The 19,825-nt window shown below is 39.7% G+C and overlaps 1 non-coding gene across 1 annotated transcript; it reads left to right on the top strand.

The window, feature by feature from the left end:
* Positions 1–19,446: 19,446 nt before the first annotated feature.
* Positions 19,447–19,608, top strand: LOC114002403. The gene has a single exon (XR_005565589.1). It is a non-coding gene; the product is annotated as a U2 spliceosomal RNA (small nuclear RNA).
* Positions 19,609–19,825: the final 217 nt, after the last annotated feature.

Genomic DNA, 19,825 nt, shown 5'->3' with positions numbered 1-19,825 from the left:
GCTATAGATGGCTCTTTCTGTACCTTGTAACTGTTGATATGGGACAAGCTTTAAATAAAACAAAGGAAGAATTTTAAATAACTATATTCTGTTGTGCAATGTGGATTTTAAAACTACATTTTAAGTGTTATATTCATTAAAAGGCCACTTACGGTATTTTGATTTTTTTTTTAATGTTATGTTTCCCCTCAATTCTTGGCAGATTAAACATTTTCATTTCAAAATAGAATAGCTGCAACTCATACGGTACTGTTACGGAAACAAATTTTGAGTCACAATAGTTTCTATGGGCTGAAACTAATTTCCCGGACACTAGAATCAATATGGCAACCTCAGGAAGTAAGTGGAGTGGCCCAACGAGATTTAAACTGAGGATGCTGCCTTTCTGTCCTGCCTCCTTCTATTGACAGCTCTTGCTTGCACCAGCAGTAATGTCATGACACTGCCTGAAGAGAAGTTCGAGTGGCTCATCCAGCTGAAACCGTGTTTTGGTGGAGTTCATTTTGAGATGGCTCATGTTGCTGTGAGCATCTTTGCAAGGAAAGGGCTGATTTACATTGGCTCGAACTGCCAGAGAGAATTTTCTGTGTCTTTGTGTGTCTGAACTGCCTCTTGCTGGTACAGCTTTGAAAAGGTCCTTACTCTACCACTTTATTTGAATTAGAGTTGCAGTAGCATGCTGCGGACACACAAATATGTGACTGAAAGCAGAGTAGTATTGCACAAGCACTGTGGAGCAGAGCCATAAACTTGTTGTTTGAAGACCTCCACACAGCTTTAGAGGTAAGGTATGCTCGGGAACTGCAGAGCTAAGGTCATGGCCCACAGTGCAGACAGGATGTTGCTAAACTACAGGATTTACTTCAGTGATCTTTTATGATCAGCTCAGGATTAGTGGATCATAAAGAACATACAGAGTTTCTGTCAACCTGTCCTCTCCCTTAGGCTAGTAACTCCTTTTTGATATCTAGAGATACATACATAATATGACTTTTTTTTCTCTTTCTCTTTTTTTTAATTGAAAGAACAACATGCTGGTTGCCTCCAGGAAGTGCTGTTCATGTGGGTAGAACAGACTTCATCTTTCAGGACTCCCAATCTGTCTCTTTTGTTAGCTGTAGAAATCAGTTTAAAAAACAACTGGCAAGTGAGTGGGTGGTTTGAATTGTTTATGGTTTTGGGGATTCTTTTCTCTTGTTGCTTACTTTCCCGATGCACATGCTGCTAAATTTCTATTTGTTAAGGAAGTTCAAAGGAGGAAGAAGTAAGTTCTGCGTCATTTCAGTTTGCCTTTGTGCTTAGATCTGGTCAGAGCCAGCCAACTCTGGGCAGTCAGCAACGTGAGCAAACATAAAGCAGATATCTAGAAAAGGACTTGGAGCTTTAAACTCACATTAAGGCTTTGTTATAAACTTCTGCTTTGAAGACTTGCAGTATGACACATGAAAAAATGTTAACTTCCATTAAAGGCTCTCATGAGATTTGTTACCAAATGTTAGCAAAAATTCAGCAGAACATTTCAAGGGGTACAATTCAAAAGTTTCTATCATGCTTTTGATGAAAACATCTTTAAACAGCCCAATTAGTGTAAAGGAGGAAACTCTGTACATGCAAGTTTGTTTTCTGAGAGCATTTATGAAAACAATGACTGTCAGTGAGAGGTTAATGGAAATATGTGAGAAGAGAAATGGTCCTTGCTTGATGTTCTGTCCAGTGCTTCCATAATATGTGGCAAGTAAGTGGCTAGACATTTATATTGTGAAACAGCAGGGGAAAAAAAGAGCACTTTATGATCAGTATTCTTAATGGAGTATTATGGGCATCCTGCTATTTCTAAAACTACATTTTTTTGCAAGTCTTTACCCTGAATTGCAGTCACTTAAGTGTATATACACTGTTTGTATATGTATTCTGATCTATTTTTTTCTTTCTCCTGTTCATTCTTTAGCCAGTGGTTTGAGAAGGCTTGCTTGAGTTTAGAAAGAGGAAAATGAGGTTTAAGAAGCAGTACTGTGTCTTGTTCTAAAGGCTCTGAAATTCAGTCATTTCAGTTTCTTGTAACAAATGTCCTGGCTGGGGCCTGTGAGGGAGAGAGCTGTCTCCCCTGCCCGGGCCTGCTTGCAAGACAAATGGCTCCATTGTTTCTGGGGTGTGCAAATATCACCAGTCCTGGGAGGTCAGGACTGCACACACTGAGTAGTTACTTAAAGAACTTGGATGAAATACACATAGAAGATTTTAAAGATAAGGAGTCAGTAATGGTAAGGCTTGTGTACTCTTTAACCGTGTTTTGGTGGTACAGTAAAAACACAAAGCACTGAGCTTGTGTAAACTTACTCATTCTGCTAGATGAAAATATGTCAAGCAGCTGACTTTCTACCAGTAGGCTTTGTGCCACATAAAGTATCATTTTTCCCTCCACAGCCAGCCTAAAAACCTAAGGCTGCCATTGGCTTTCTGTCGTTTGCAGAAATGCAGTTATGTACTTATGCCTTACGTGATCCACGTGTGTTGTAGGTGACCTGGTGGGTGTGGAAACAGCAAGCTGGGAGACTGCAGATGTCTGAGCCTGGGGTGGGACTGGGTGAAGCTGGGCTGTGAAGGCTTTCCAGAGGACTGTACAACTTTTGAGGAGAGTGGGCCTAGGGTAAGGCTGAAGGTAAGCTGTGGAGTAACATGTAGATTTTTAATTTTAGTGCTATAAAGAAGACGATTTTTATTTCCGTTCTAAAAACAGGAGTTGCCACAGACATTAGGGCTTATATAGCAGCCAGCAGGCTGATCAGATACTACAAAAAGGCACAGCAGTGCTGGTGAGCTGGTGATCTTTGCTTTGGCTGTTGTTGGTATTGTTCTGCATTAGGCTGAAACAGTTCTTCACAGAAGATCAGTGATCACAGAGTTTTGGCAGACTTCTTACTTACTTATGTTCCGAATAAAAAATCTTCCTGACGTATTTAATATCACTGCCTGTTGCTCTGACCATGTACAGGAAATAAAAAGCTTTGTGCTGTTCTTGAATTACACAGATGGTTTCCACTATGTAGTGTCCTTCATAATTAGCTGTCATAGAATTGGAACAGAACCATGCTAAAAAGTTTGGCATCTTAAGATGCCATATGATCTTGTAAGATTTTGGGAGGATACTCCTCACCTCACCCTGCCTTAGGAGGGGAAACTTCTCTCTGTTGTCCTGTGTCTTCTCTAGTGTGAATTTCCCCTTCAGTTGTGTCTACTAGAAATGGCATTTTACCAATATTTGGGACCATTATTGACTTTTATATTGCAGACAATGAAAAATCGCTCACAAACAGACTTCATTGTTGTGATATTTGTTTGGTGTCTACTTAAAATGCAGTTGGATGAGTTTTAGTGACTTGTCAATGTCTGCACTTAGCATGAGGCTCCATAGACAGCAGTTGCAGCTGGAGATAGCTGTCAGAATGAGACAATCTTGATGGCAGAACTGAGTGGGCTCATTTAATTCCAATGGAGCAAAGTGATTTAAGGACCTGCTTCCCTCTTATTTGGAATTGGATTTATATGAGTCAAGGATTCCTACACTGACTACATTCCTGGGGTACAGAGGCAGCACCAGAACTGTATGCAAAGTTAGTTTTTTGAAAACTCAAATTTTTGGATACATCTGCTGATCTCATATTGTTTTGTCCACTAGACAGGGCATATTTTCATTTTTCTCTGCAAATATCCATTAGAGTATAAAATTCTTTCTAATGCATGTTTTAAATGAAAGATTAAATCCTCCTCTTCCTATTATTTTATCACTCTTTTTGTTTTAATTTATAAAGTCACTACAGACAGATTTTTTTTTCTGAGGTGTGTTTTCTGGCCTTTTTTTAAGGGCTTGGAGGAAGGGGAAAAATAGTTAATGTAAGAGAATGATTTTCATTCCACTAATGTTGATTCACTTGGCTTGTAAGAAGAGCTTATTGCTTTGTTTACTTGGAAAGAATGAATATCAACACATAAATAATCAGCTGAGGACTAGATTTGCAGGAGGAAGAATTTTCCTAGTCACTTTTCTGTTAATTCAAAGCAATATCTTTTAAAATTGATGTAACTCACAGCCTTATGATGATCACATTACTTTCCCTTAGGAGTAAACAGACAAAAGTGTCTGCTTAGTTTCCAGACTGGAGAGCAGTTGTTGCCTCAGGTACTTAAATTTCGATAGAAAAAAAGCTTTCCGTAGCTCTTGTAGCTGTACATACTGAATGTATCAGTGCACCTGGGGACTTCCATGCCAACTTTTGCAAAGTACCAGGAACTCCTCTTCAGAAATACATGAAAAAACAATTTACTGAACAAGCCTCCCAAAAGTGCTTTTCTTCAGACAGTCTTTCACCTAGCTAAAGTACTCAGGCCTGACATGCTGTAGCTGGAAGGAACTAACTATCATATAATTTCTGAACTCTTTTTCCCCTTCTTTTAACTCTTGGAAAGATATGTAACCTAACAGGACAACAGGGTTGACCCTTTTTTCAGGCCCTGTTGCAGCGCAACACTGAAACCTCCTTCTGGAAAATCCTCTTGGGTCAATATATCACAGTCCCGCTTTTCAGAGTTTGCAAAACCTAATGTATTTAGCTTGTTAACAGCATCCCACAGAATCTGAGGTCCCAGGGACAATTCCTGTCCTTCACAGCTCAGGGCTTTCGTAATAATCAACAGCAGTAAGAGACTTGTCCAGGAGGAAGGGCCAGGCCGCTGGTCATGTACGTCATCTGCATCGTCATCTGTTTCAGCAACGTAACTTGGTTTTTAAATTTATAACGGGAACTGTATTACTTACATTATGCATAAGTCATCAAATGCTTTTATCAACTACTTCAGCTGTTCCAGATTGCAAGTATGTTTTTGGGCTATGTACATCCATTGGGTATTTCTATATCATGGTTTCATAACACTGGAAATAGATAGAGAAGCAGATTCGTTTTCCTCAAACTGCTTGATGTGAGAAAATTATGCTTGTAGTTCATGCTGCTATAAAAGGTTGCTGTGACCTGGAAATATACCACTTAGCTTATGACTTTCCAAGTTTAAAAGAACTAACTGTCAGAAACAGAAATTTACTTTCTGATTGCTTTTAAAGCATTTTGCAGAATGCAATGCTCTTCAGTGTCAACAGACTTTGGATACTACACAGGAACACTTAAATAAATACAAGTAACCAGTCATCACACTGGCTTCCAGATATTTACAGTAATAGTGCTGAAATCCCTCCTTAAGACGTTGGACTTCTATACCTAGGGAAGCAGAAGGTGCCAGGAATTAAGTAACTTCGAGGATAAGAAGCTGGAGACAGAAGCTATAAGGGAGACAAGCTCTAAAAGCATACCTTGAAAGCACTTGGGGCATTTGGGGGTGAGGTGGAGTTGTTTTCTGTGCAGAATACCTGAACTGAATTGCTAGGGTTTGAGTCAGCAGAGCATTACCAACATTACAGCTGAGGAATGTATTTTCTACCCAGACTGAGTCAAATGGAAAACCAACTTTACTTTTGTAATAAGAATTGCATGTGATTAGTAAAAAAAAATAGAGATCCTCTTGAGTTGTGTTTTCATAGTGGGAAAATATTGGTCCTTTCTGGTGGTACTTGAAACTGGCCAGAGCCTCTTGTTCAGCTGTTTCTGAACATAGTTCAGGACAGAAATCCTTGGGGATGATTAAGCTAAAGAGAGTTTTTTGTAGGTGGGCAGTTGTCTGAGTTACCAGTAAACCTACTGTTTAATGCTGAAATGAAATCTCTGACAGAACTGTGCTGGAACATTCCACTTTTAATTACTATTCACTTATAATTTAAAAAAAAATCTGGCCTTAGACTTCAGCTTGCTCAGTGGGACAGAAGAGTCTGAGGCATATGCAGAGAGAATCAGTGTGATACTTTTTTCCCCATTGTTTTGAACTTTGTGTTCATTTGCATGTGACATTGCAAAGCATGAATGTAAAATACTGCCAAGTCATGACTGTAACAAATCTGCACCTACTTGCACATAAGGTGGTCAGAAATCAAGCATGGGAATATTTACTCCCTGCAGACTGTTGGTAGTCTGGCAAAAATATACCCTTACCCAGAATAATGTTAGGGCCTAATTCATGTTTGGTTGAATCTACTTTGGAAAAGGAAATACCTTGTGACATTCTTCAGTGGCCTCTATGGACAAATAAATAAAAGATTTAATGGAGCCTTCACAGTAGGATATTGGCAACTGATGAGGACTCTGAGGACTGAGCTGTATAAATTAGGCAGAATTGGGATATTTTCAGAGCTCCATAAGGGATGAGGAAGATGTCTTTCATCCACCCAAGTTCCTGGGACTGTAAAGGGAAAAAAGCCTACACCATGTAAAGGGAAAAAAGCCTGCACAGGGAACAACTGTTTCTCATGAGTGTTTTGAGGCTGTACATGTACATCATATGGTCTGGCCTCGTTCCATCAAATACATTCCTCTGAATTGGATGCTAGATGGTAACGACTTTTAATATGTCAGCAGGTAATTAATTATGATAAATGTGCAAGTTGTCTTTTGTCTCAATAGGCTTGTGACTAAATAGTGTCTATTGTCCCAATAGGTTCATGTGACTAAAAATATTCTGATTAAAGGTCTGCAATAGTAATGAGCACTGCAGCAGTATACCACACTGAGTCATTGAGAGCTGCGCTGTCAATTACCTGTGGATTAAGGACCAATGCGATTTTAAGCAGATCTCTTATGACCTGAATGGAAAGCCCCAAAGGGTTTTGTGGCATTGCTCTTACAAGTGCTCCATGACAGATCTGTTTTCAATTCTTATTCTTTCTCTCTTTTTTTCCTCTTTTTTTTCCTTAATTGTTTGAAAGAAAAACAAACTTCAAAGTGACAGCCTAACTTATGATTAATATGCCTTACAGTATGTATCCTATGACTTTTTTTCCTTGTCCCATCCATTAACCTTCACTGTAGTTTCTGCACCTGGATGCTGGAGGGAAGGAGGGGAGGAAACAGATAACATATGCCAAAAGAAAAAGTAATTGTGATGATAAGAAGTTTTAGCAACCTGGAGAAAAAAATCCTTTCCCTCACAATTTTCCAGCCTTTTTTGGCTTTCATGCTACCCTCTCATTGTTATTTGTCTGTGGTTACACACATGTGTGTGCGTGCGCATATTAAGCACATCATTATATGTAAAGAGGAAGGTTCTTCGCTTCAACACATCGCGAAGAACTCAGAACCACTTTGTCAACGTAAGTAAACTATTAGACTATCCACAACTGACATCTTTGAGGTCATCTTCTGCAGCCAGAATAAATTTCTCTTTAGCAGTACAGATGGATACTAAGAAAGCCAGCAGATGCATTGTAGCTAATCAGAAGGAGACTCAGCAGGGTAACTAAAATCTCTGCTAGAATTCATATCTCTTCACAGAGTTTAATTAAAGAGCTTTGTGTGCATCCTTTTGTTTTATCTGTTGCCAGTGTTTTGTCTCCTATTGTGGTAGTTCCTTCAAATAGCCATCAATTTGCTGTGATAATCTACTGAGGGGAATGAGCAGCACTGTTTAATTATACAAAAATGATAATGAGCTTTGACTGTCAAAGAGTTAAGGAGCTGCTGCTGGCCACTGGAATACAAAAGAGTTGGTGCCAAAGGGGCCCCTGGAAGTCTGTGACACTTCAGACTTCATTGCTGAGCAGCAATAACTGGCTTGAGCAAGCAGCAGGCCAGTGGAGCTTCCTTTGGGGAGAGATAACTGAATTATTAAGCAGTCTCCTAACAGCAGGAAGCAGAAAAGGCAAGGACAGAGTTCTGTTTCACACCCCAGCAAAAATACAAGGCAATCAAAAAAAAAGATGTCCTACATAGGCACAACGCCTTTGGCACTGTAGTCTTTTTCCTCATCCTCATGGCAGAAGTTGGAGTTTGGGCATAACCAGGTGTCATCTGGTGCCATTTTGCTGTGGGAGGTAGCAGAACTTGGGAGAATGGGGTTCTGGCTGCTAGAGAATCATGAGCCAAGGTACAGATAACTCAGGTAAGCCTGTGCTCTATCTAAGAGTAGTGGGGATTCAGATTTAACAAGAGAACTCAGTTCTAAGAGGTGAAAGCTTTCTGTTTTCAGGCCTTTTTTCCCCAATTTTTTTTTTTTAGCCAAGAGGTAAATAAAATCTTATGCAACAATGTTATTTTGCATCCAAACAACTTAGTCACTGAAGCTGTTTTCCCTTTTCTGTTTTCTCTAGCTGGGATCATGCTGAAGTAAGCATGGGGCGGGGAACTTTGTAAAACAGGAACAGCAGTGGAGCAGAGAAGGAGAAATTGCTGGAATCCCTGTTTCTTAAAGCAGAGAACTGAATCCCTGGAATTCAGCTTAATATTATGTGAGTGACTACCATGTGCTTCGTGTCCTGACTAATCACAGCTCTAATGAACTCTCGAGGTATATAGTGCCTGCACAGGCCTACAGGCCAGGTCCCCAGGCATAGGGCCACATGACTGGAACATGTACAGTGGAGTTGGAGAAAACACATCCAGAACCAAGGATGCCTGTGAAGGCAGCAAGACGTGGCAGGGCCTGCAGGGTTCCTTCTCCCAGTGCACGCCCTGGCCACGCTGCTGTGGGAGTGGAGGCGCAGGAAGGCAAGGGCATAGGCACAATTGAGATAAGTGGGGACAACCTGTGGCAGAGCAATATTGGAAGTCTGATGTGAACAAGACAGTGATGGTACCGCTTCTGACTGACACTCCTGTACCACTGACCCACAGAAAGTGGAAAACACTTTGAGGAGCGTTCTGTTTTTACTATGGTGTGTGTTGGTTGTATGTAAGGAAGGCTGCCAAGGGAAGGATTAGTACTGAGTTGATAAGAGAAGCAGTTTTGCCTTTATTGAAGCATTCATCCTGCACTACACTGTGCTGTGTACTGGTATTTCTGCAGCAGAAGAGGTGTGCTGGGACGGATACTGTTTTAAACAGCAAGATTGAGGTAAGTTTACATTAGGAGCATTTCACAGGTGTGGGACTACGATCACTTTATACAGGTAAAAGATTTTGTTGTTACTGATGGTCTTTTAGACACTGACCCCTTTGACCAGATCCTTTGTTTGATTCTGCAAATTTCTCACAAAAGCAAGTGAGCAGATGTGTCATCTTCCTCTCTTCCTTTGCTTATCCTCCACACCTCTTCTCTGCAACTGTGTATTTATACCATCCATAACAGGGTCATTGACCCACTTTCCTTTGTGGCCCCTCCCTGTGCCACTGTCTCAGTGCTTATATTTCATTATATTCTCCACCTTTATCCTTCTTTCTTCCCTGTGGGCACTGGGGCCAGACGATGCTGTTCAGCCTCAGAGCCATGGAACTCCTTTGGCACTGGCTCTTCTGTTCCAGTGGCAAGCCACAGCAATGGCTGCACAACCAAGGCATTTTATCCTTTTTACATGAAGAGGAAAGATGTGAATCTGAATTACTGCCTACTCTTTTAGCCTCACTGTTTTTGACATCCCTTCTATCCCTTCCATTTATAACCCAGTCTCGTAAGTTCATTCTGCATGCCATCTATGCAATACATACTTCTCTTTCTACCCAGACAACTACAACTTTGCTGTTACAACTTCAGCTCTTGTTATCTTATGGATCAATCACTGTACTCATCCCATCATAAATCTGACAGATGTACCATACCAATCCCCAGTGCTCCTGCAAAGATAACTTTCCCAACGCTTAAGTTTAACCATGTTGTCTGTTCTCTGGGCTTTCCCATTGCCTTGCTCCAGAAACTTAAGCTACTTGTTTTCACTTCAAGGCTTATCGTGACCTGTCTTCTCCCCACCTATAATCACCTCCTCAGTATTGAAGAGTTAGCTTCCACCTCTGATAATACACAGTCCTGGTCTTCTCTGAGCACTCATTTCATTTATAAACATTTTTCACACTCAGAAGGACCATCCTGTGAAGCTCTGCAAAGCAGCTTCTTTTGGATCCTATCATCCATTCATAGGACTCTTCCTTTCCACATTGCTTCTTAAAAGGCTTTCTGGCTGGCTGACATTTGCTTATTTTACTCCCTTCCCTGGCCATTCTGACCCAATATTTTATGCACAGGCCATAAATTCTTTGGATTGGGACTGTCACGCTGTTCTGCCCAGGTACAGCACATAGCACAAGGGGAACATGGTCTGTGAAACGGGCTCCTACAACACTTCAGTAATAAATACTTAAGCCGAAGGAATGCACCTGTAAAAGCAAAGCACTGTAAGTGTAGTAGCACAGTAAAGTTGTCACCTTCCCTCTGGTGAAATAAGCAATCCAAGAGAAAAGCAGAGTTGCTGGTATCTTTATACCCACAGTTGGCTCATCCACACTCAGAAGAGATCACATCTCTTTCTGCTCCTACATGACATAGCTCATGCCCAAACCTGAGGATGTGAGTTTTAGTGACATCACCCAAAGGATACCACTAGCTGGGCTGTGTACTGGGGGAGATATCCGTGAACTCTGCAGCACTTCCAAATACAACCAGTGCATTTAAGGACTTGGCAGCTGGCCCCACTGCCATGCTGATGAAAAAGATGATGTAAGCACACCTTCATCTATTGCAGCACAGATTCATCAGCTTATCTCAAACTGCTTTATTGGCTTAAAATGGCAGGGCTCGGTGTGCACTGTTGCAGGCTTGGGGGGGCATGTGTGGACCCACTGGGGTGCCTTTGGGGCAGTAAATTCTGATAGTGGGTTGGTGGAAAACAGCCGTAGTGTGGGAGAGGAGGAGCAGCTGTAATGTCTTCAGTCCTTGCAACTGCTTGCAGTTTAAGTATGTATTTACAGCACCACTATACTCACTAGCACTTCAGAGAAAGTTGTCCTTTCCTTTTGCAGACACTCAGGAAAATGTTGTTGTCTTTCTTTAGGAACTAAAAATCCTTCCTTATCCATGGAATTTTACTAGTGTCTCACTGAAATGAACTTCAAAGCAAATTCACATTGAAACTGCTAGAGACTTCATGTTTGCTTGGTTTTGATACAAAACATGAAAATCACCTCAGGCTAGCTGGCAATGCTTGTGACAAGCAAATCTTCTGGTGAAACAAGAGAGGGTTTCCAGTTACTAATGAAATCCTCCCCTCCCCACCCTCCAATCCAGTGGGCATTTACATGGTTTTCTTGTGAACATTTCATGCAGCTTTGAAAATCAAATGCTTCCTTACAGGAAATGTTTTTTCTCTGTTGTGCATCTCTTGTGGCTGGCTGCCAAGAGATCCTGATCCGACACCCAGCTGTGCTTCTCTGACCGGCTTTTGTGACCGTGGAAAATCATTTTTTTTACTTCTGCCTTCTCCGTTTTCTTCTCTCTTAAACATGTATAAACAAGTTGGAAATCAGAGCCTGTATGTTCTTTGCAGCCATACTGGACAGAAATGTGATAGTAAAAGGTTAGGGGCTTACTATCTTAAAATGCCTCTAAGAACAAAATGGATGAAATTTTTTTTAAGCTGACCAAAATTGCTTTCTATTCTCAAGGTCAGAACCATGCAGTATTGCAATGTAAGTAGTAAGTGACAAAATGCTCATCCCATATTAAGTTTTGTTAAAGGGGGGAGGGATAAAGCTCATGCGAGCAATATGCAAGGAAATCAGTTTTCTTTTCTGGAAAACACATTTTAATGACACATATCCTTCTACACTGTCTTAAGGCATTCTGAAGTAATAAGGCTGCAAAAGCAATCTATGTTAGCCGCATTTTTACTTTAATAATGAGGTAATTAGTAATGAGGTAATTTCACGTGGGCAGATGCATGAAAACAGAAAGACACCCTGCTTTACACTTATGCAACTCTGAATGTTGCAGTTATAAATATCAAAAAACAGTGAGAAAAAAGGTGTGGGGAACAGGAGCAGATCTGGCAAAAAAACTGGGCTTTATACAGCCAAAGCACTTCGTTTACATTCCGAAAGCAAGGCCAAATCAAATTAGCAAATAGATGGATATCATGAAATAATGTCCAACAGGAACACTTCATGGACTACCATGTTAAAGTGACTGTAGAGCCTACCCTTGGCAAGTCTCACGTGCACGTGTTGCTCACATGTGGGGCATCACTATGCTGAGGACACAAGGATTCAGCAATGGAGGCTTTTGAACAGTGTTCAGGTAGATGCCAGCAGGAATCCATTTGGCCCTCACCGAAGTTTCTTTTGCACTTTAAAAACAAGGGATTTGGCTGGTGCGTAGACCAAATGCCCATTTTTATTTGGGAAACAGATGCAGTCTTTAATATACAAGAAACATAACATGGCATCTAATGAAAAATTTACCTTCATTCCTTTTTCTTTTTTTTTTTTTTAAACTAACGTTTTGGCCAATGCTCTGTGTTCAAAAATAACCTTCTTGGATATGATGGTATCTTTCTTAAGATAATCAAAAGAAAATACCATTAAAAATAAATATATTGTACTTTTTATTTGTCATTATTGTGGTTTGGAGTATTTAAGATTTGTGCTTCCAATTTCTCCTCATCTCTGGCAGTAGATTTGATGTATGTTTCTTTTCTTGATAGTGAAAGTTGAGGTTTTTCCTGACTGTGAAACGAGGTTAAGTATTTCCTGCTTTCCCAGTCTATCCCTCCAGTCTGTTAGCTGGCCTGGAACATTGGTTTGTGGTTCAATTTCAGATTTCTGAAAATCATGGCTAAGAAAAGCTGCCTCCTTTTCACATGATGATTTACTTTCTTTTTTTTTTTTTTTTGATAATCATTTGTTCACTGTAGTCAGTAAAACTTTCTAAATGACATAGTGAGTATGACTTCCCCATGCTCTGATGGCCTTTATGATTGTCATCCCCGCTTTTCATTCAGCTCCTTTGTGAAATGGAGGCCTCATGAAAGTAATGCCGTGCTTTCCTACAGAACACTATTTTTCAGCTATTTGCTTCGGTGGTATGACACTGAGGAAGTGGTTATGGCTGTACTCCTGGTCATATGCTTCTCAGGAGAAGTCTACCTATGGTAGACTATTTAAGGCATATTTGCTTCACTGGAGATTCCCTGTTCTTCTTACATCTGAAAGATATGACTTCATGTTGTAACAAAGATGACTCAATGTTTTATTCTTCTCGAGAGATTAGACCATTCCTCTGAGTCTCAGCATAGAATCATAGAATCATAGAATCGATTGGGTTGGAAAAGACCTCCGAGATCATCGAGCATGGTGTCATCCAGAACCTTTCATTAACTGAGGTAGCCTTACTTCCTCCCCTGTTTCCTTAGATAATAATTCAGAGAGAAATAAAAGATTATTCTTAACAGACTGCTGATACTGCAGTCTTCAAAATGAACTTGCACAGTCTGCCTCCTTGTGTCCAGGAGGACCAGTGAGTAGTCCTTTTAGAAGGCACAGCAACTGCCAGAGATGTGGAAAAATTTTGCACCAACACCCAATTACTGTTGGTGGACTGTGGAACAAATTTGTGAGGCGGAAATCCTGCCTGCCACTGCTCACTTTTCTAAATCAAGAAAAAAACCAGTATCAACCTCAGAACAGCTTGTTCATTGACCTCTAATTCAATCAGGCTCACGGTTAAAGTCACCTACTAACCAACAAAATGAAAAGAAAACATAACTGTGGACTGCAATTCTTCCTATCTGTTAGGAGTTAATTATTCTTTTTATCTGTCTTTTCAACTACTGAAACTTGGTTAAAATAAATAGAAGTAGAAAAAAATTAGTATTTCAGAAAGGGCTCTTTAGAAAATTCAAAAAGTCTTCTTTATTTATTTTTTTTTAAAGGAGATACTCTCTGTACACTGAGAAGCTGCACTTTCCATTTGGGAAGGCTGCTATGGCAACCTCAATAAGCAGTTTAGAGATGTCATTGATTAGTCATTGGTGCCGAGTTGTCATTTTTAATGTACTGTATTGTCCTTACCTGTGGCTATTGGGCCCATCAGCTGCAAGACTGGCAGGCTTTTTCTTTGCTCTGTTCAGTCTGCATGGCTGGTGCAGCATACCTGCATTTGCAATTCCCATCATTTTGCTCAATAAAAAAGTTGTGGTACTTCATGGTGGTCAGGGGATCTTGGGCTGGTGTTGCCATTGCAGTTCTGTTGGGCTTAGGATTTGGGCACTTGCAGTTTTATTCCTTATACCCATGAATTTTTACAGAATTTGTTTTAACAAGTTAAGTGTGCTTTCTGAAAACCATATCAGAGACATCTCCATTTGCTTGACTCTCAGTACTGTGGGTGTTTGTATGAGGACAGAAGTGCCATAACCTGTGGGATAAGCTTGGGAATTTGCTTAGCTAGGATAAGGGAAGAAGAAATTGGAGTCTTTGATAGACAGCAAGGGTTTAGAGAAGTGTTAGAGGAGCTGAGTTTTGTAGTTGTTCCCTTCTATAATTGCATCATATTTCCTTGTAAGCTTGGATGACTTCAGAATCTTCTTCACCAAGTCCCAGTACGTATCACCTAAATTTATGATGATCTTAGCTTGCATTCTCTTGAAGCACATTTCTTTGCCTTGTGGTTGCCAAGAAATAGTTGGAAACACTGCTGAAGTGTCTACATAAGAGTTCTTTTCCTTTCTTTTAAAGTGAATTAGCCAAAAAAAAGGGGAAAAAAACCCCAAAACCAAAACCAAAAAACTAAAATACAGCATAATTACCTTTTACATTTAATAAAATCTTGTGATTTTAGAGAGGCTGATTCATGATATTTGAATGCAAGGAGCTGATAATATTGCTAGATGAAGTGTTAAATCCCTTCAAGATCTTCCCTGCTCATAAGCTTTATTTCACAAAGAACAGTGAGTAGACATTATACTTATAACCAAAAAGTTAAGATCATGAAAAGGTGTCATTAGATGCTCAAAGTAGTGTGTCCTCTCCCTGAAAGTGAATATGTTAATAGCCACTCATATGTTGCCTTCCAGGATCCAGGAAAAAAATACACCTGAGCATCTCTCTCAAGCTGAAACTATGATACTGGAATGTCTTCCATTACCTTGTGCTGCAACATATTAATGGAAAGAGTGATAGCATTTAAACTGTGTTTTTCAAATGACAAAGCCCATGCCCACCTCTTTGGATATTGTTTCCTTGTTCTAAAAATCCAAAGGAAAGGCAGAAATATTTTCAACTAAATATTGGACCCTGTACTTGTCTTATCACTTACACTTCTCCCTCTTTCCACCAAGCACAAAAATTCTTTTATATTTGTGGTTTATGTATGGTCTTGTGGTATTTTCTCTTGCTGTTTGACTAGTTCTACCTTTATGTGGTATCTCATGCCTCTGGGGCAGAGTGCAGTGGAGGAGGATGTTTAAAATTAGGTGCAAAATTATAAAATGCTGATAAATATTTAAGTAATATGTATTTTAAATCACTCAAAATCAAGAAATTACGTTGCCAAATCACAAGCCAGCAGAGCTGTTTCATGCTACCAGAGCCCTGTTGGAAGAAAATACACTGGATTTGGATTTTCTGTCAAAATCTTAATTGTTTCTAGATCCGACTGCCCTATAAACAGAACATAAAGTAACCATTTTAATGGTAAGGTAAAATAAATATAATTAGATGCTATTGGGACATTTTCAGCTAAGTCTATTTTGTGGATGCAAGAGGCTTATCATGAGACACAGAGAAGTTGGGATGTGTAGGATATTACCTATGTTGAACAAAGAAGGGGCTTCCTGCTGTGGAAGACGTACAGTACCCTCATCTAATAAACTGAAGAATACTTCTTGTAAATAAGCTCTAGTTAACATAAATGAGTGAAAACGATGAAAATCGCAAATATATTTCAATTTATATTAATAAGAATTTAAACAGTTTAGAAGGTGGGTCACCGGTAAATCTTAAATGCCATGGAAACAGCATAAGCTTTAGTAGCAACGATGAGATCATAGACAAGGTATTTAAAAACAGTATTGAATGATTCTATGAATTTCTTGACTGCTGTGCTTAATATTTTTAATCTGAAATTACTAATAAAAATATATGTTGCCCTGGCAGATTTCAGGCACAGGCTCCTAACACGGGGGGATAAAGCAAATGTCCTACTATCTGCTGCAAAGGCAAAGCTGTACCATATTTTTTTGTAGGTATTTAAGGCCAAGAGGGACCATTACAGCCATATAGTTTGACCTTCTACATCACACAGACCAGAGAATTTAACTCAGTGATTGCTGCCCTTGGGCTAAATTTCAAAAGTAGAGAGAGATTTATTCCTTTCTTTTTTTTCTTTTGATCCCTCATTGTGCTCAACTCAATCTGACTCTTTGTTAAAATTAAGACTGTAATTTTAATTTATGTTTTGTTTTCAGAATGCATACATACATGTATATATATAAAAATACACAGGTGTGTGTGCGGACACACATTTAAAATGCTTTTCATTTGTCATAATAGTTGGCACCACCATAGAGATGACCTCATATTTAAAAGGGTATATAGACTGACAGGAAAATTGGGAAAGGATGGCAGAAGGTAGCATGACCTTCACATGCAACTCATCATGGGCCTCTGTGGTGAAGTGTTTATACTTGATATTAAGTCAGCACAGGGAGGGATTAGAGGCCTGCAGAGAGAAACAACTTGCCTCACCCTGAAGAAATTGCCAAAAATGTAATGCAGGACAGAGACTTCTCGGTTGGGGCTCATTTTATAAAGGCAGAAACAGGCCAGGCGCTCAGCCGTTTGCAGGGCTGTTGAAAACTCCTTCCCTGTGCCTACTGTGGGAAAAGGCTGGGTAGAAACATGCATGCTGAGGAACAAGTGTGGAGCCGCCTGCTTTGCTACTCACTGCATCTGTGCTGGATTGAAGCTGCAATGCTTTTATCTTTTGCTTTAAAAAGTTATTAGTGAAAATTCCAGTGAGATTATTTTATTTTACCTTCTGTGGGCTAAAAATAATTTTTTAAAAAGTCTGAAATCACTTTACGTGCTCTAAGGAGTGTGCTAAACATGATGGGATACTGTGCAAGCTTTCAGCCATTTTGTGTTTACTGCCAGTGAAGACCCTTGGCCACCCTCAGAGAAACAATTTCTGTTAAGTGGTCCATTAAGTGCTGTAGTCTGATTAATGAGGCAGACTTATTTATTGCCACTGGAACTTGACCTGGAAGCTTATTTTAAAGGAAAACTGCAGTGGAAAGTTATCACGCTTTGGATAGGTACATACTTAAGAAATAAGACTACATAAAAATGAATTTTTATTAGTATAGCTACCCTCTCTTTCACAATTCCCATAATAACTGTGACCAGTCTGAATGACCTCCCAGTGGGCCTTTTTATTGATACTTCCCAGCAGGAGTTTCAGTCTGATAAGTAGGTCAGGATTCAGTTGGTCTGGTTCCCATTTGAATGCATGACGAAACAGGAGGATTTCAGCTTTACTGTCAAAAAGGTTCTTCTCTTTCATGTTCAGGTTATCTAGTATTTAGAGGGCAGGTGCAGGGGTAAAAAAAAAAACTCACAGTGGGGAGAAGAATATTAAGGAAAAGAAAGTATCAAAATTTAATCCTCTTAGTGATAGCATGACTAATAACTCCCTAATCTGTACTCTGCCATTTCCTATCTACCACAGAGTTGCCCTGCTGCAGATAGTTCTTAATGTCCCAAAATATTTTGTATCCACCTCTGATTTATGAAGTGATCTTCCACTTTATCGGCATAGCACTATCTTTTTGGAGTGGAAGAGAGGGTGTGTTGATACATTCTGCCCTCCTCCACAAAAATGCAGAAGGTCCAGGGGGCAAAACTGAACTTGCTCTGACAATTCCTGCTTCTCCCTTTTCTCCACGTGCCTTGTCCTGGGAAGGGAGCTCATGCAAATTTCCCAGTGCCCCTCTGGCACTGGGAAAGGAAATTTAATCTAATTTACTAATTCACCCATAGGCTTATGATGAATAGAAAATGAAGAGGTGTGTCATCCTGTCCAGTGAAGTTGGGGGTGATGAGCTGAAACCAACAAATATATTACAGAAAAGATATCAAGCTGGACTAAAACCAAATTCTCATTGGTGAATTATTAGTCCACTGTTCATTATGATGTCTAGTTTCAATCCTAATGAGGTGGAACCTGATGAGATAATTACTTTGAACTATAGGATTCTGTTTGCCCACAACAAAAGCTTATAGTATGGTATCATCTCATCAAGCCCTTCCCTTTTTCTCAAAAGTTATTAGTTTTCTTTTAAATGGGATGTTTGTCTTTGCTCATTTAATGAAAATGGCACATTGACTGAGGATATCTGGTACCTATCAGGATTTATCTAAAGGTAACTACCATCTGCAGATGGTTCCTATTCAGTCTGATAGAGAAAAATCTCAAAAAAAGGAATGTTGAAGCGATATTTACAGGCAAATCTGGTACAAAGTTGGTGCCACGTGTATTGTCTGGTACAAAAGGGATGAAGTGAACTTGTGTTATTGAAACATTTTTTGAGTCACATGTTTCACAGAGCATATATTACATAATTTGCACAAAGTGGGTTGCTAACTGGCAACATCATTGGGGCGAACACACCTGAAGTCTCTCTTGCATCTTGCCTTTTCTGACCATTTGTTTCAGTCTAGAATATAGGAGCATTTGTGAATATACAAATGAAAGAGTTTCTGAATTTTATTGCTTTGACCTGTGGTGGGAGGATGTGTATATTTCACTGAGCAGTTGCTCACAGTTTTAGGTGTTTTTAAATCCTCTTTCCACAAAAGTGAGCCTTGTCACTTTGTTCAGGAACCTAGAATTGCTGGATTTACCATCATTTGGTAAGGAAAGGGTATGAAGGAAGCTGTCTTCAGACCAACAATAGCAGAAGTATTTTTCTGTGGGTTCCAGTCTGAAGGATGCAGCAATATGTTATGGATAGAGCACGGGACAAGCAGCCTGGTACCTGCTTATCTTCTTTTCCACAAATATCACAGACTTTGATGAGGCACTAATTTTTCTGTGGCAAAAGCTTCTTTGTTAAAAATCAGATTAATACAATACAAATCTTGGGGATGACAAAGGGCCAAATGTATTCCTATTTTCTAAGAATCTAAGACTGAAGGAGCTCCAGAAGAGCTGTGTTTATAGCAATCAAGTGAGATTCATTGAGGAAATGGGAGGGTATGTTGAAACGTTGTAGAACTAAGGAAAAATGAGGAAAAGAAGCAAAATGGATTAGTAGTTAGGATGGAAACAAAATTTAGCAAATGAAGAAAGACATTATCAAAATCTAAAATACAATTTTACATACTTTAAAATGTGGAGGCAAAAGTGAAGGCATGTATTTCTTCCACTCGTTGATATCTCGCACCAGTAATGGCATTAGTACAGAACAGTGGCTTCTTTGTATTTTGAGGTCCTTGATTTTCTCTACAGAGACACAGACAGGACTAACTCCACAATGAGACCATAGGAACCGCCATTCTCGATAAAACCGGCTTGCTATCTCGTTTCCACATAAATTCTTGGCCTTTTAGCCAAGATCTAGTGTAGTATCCATTCTTGTCAATTTAATGCCAGACATATCTCTAGTTTGAGGTCTTGATATTACATGGGTATAATATCCAAGGTAAACTTGGGACTTGCTCTGTGCCTTGACATAGCAATGCAGTGCCCCTGAAGGATCAGGGTGATGGGAGGAGTGAGTACTAGTGAATACAGAGACAAAACTGTGAAAGCAAGGCGAGTGTGCAGCAATATTTCTCAACAGTATTTTCCCAGGCTCCAGTGACTCATGGTTCAAGGACTTTCTGGACCAAAGCTAGTCTTTGTGTAACCTCTTTTCCAGGACTTTTCCAGATTTTTCCAAGCCAGGTAAATTTTGACATATTGCAGC

This window comes from Pipra filicauda, unplaced genomic scaffold, assembly GCF_003945595.2.
Source record: "Pipra filicauda isolate LSUMZ 115617 unplaced genomic scaffold, ASM394559v2 scaffold49_size4853605_pilon, whole genome shotgun sequence".
Classification (NCBI taxonomy): Eukaryota; Metazoa; Chordata; class Aves; order Passeriformes; family Pipridae; genus Pipra; species Pipra filicauda.
Note: the sequence above shows the minus strand (reverse complement) of the source record. Positions and strands in the feature narration are given on the sequence as shown.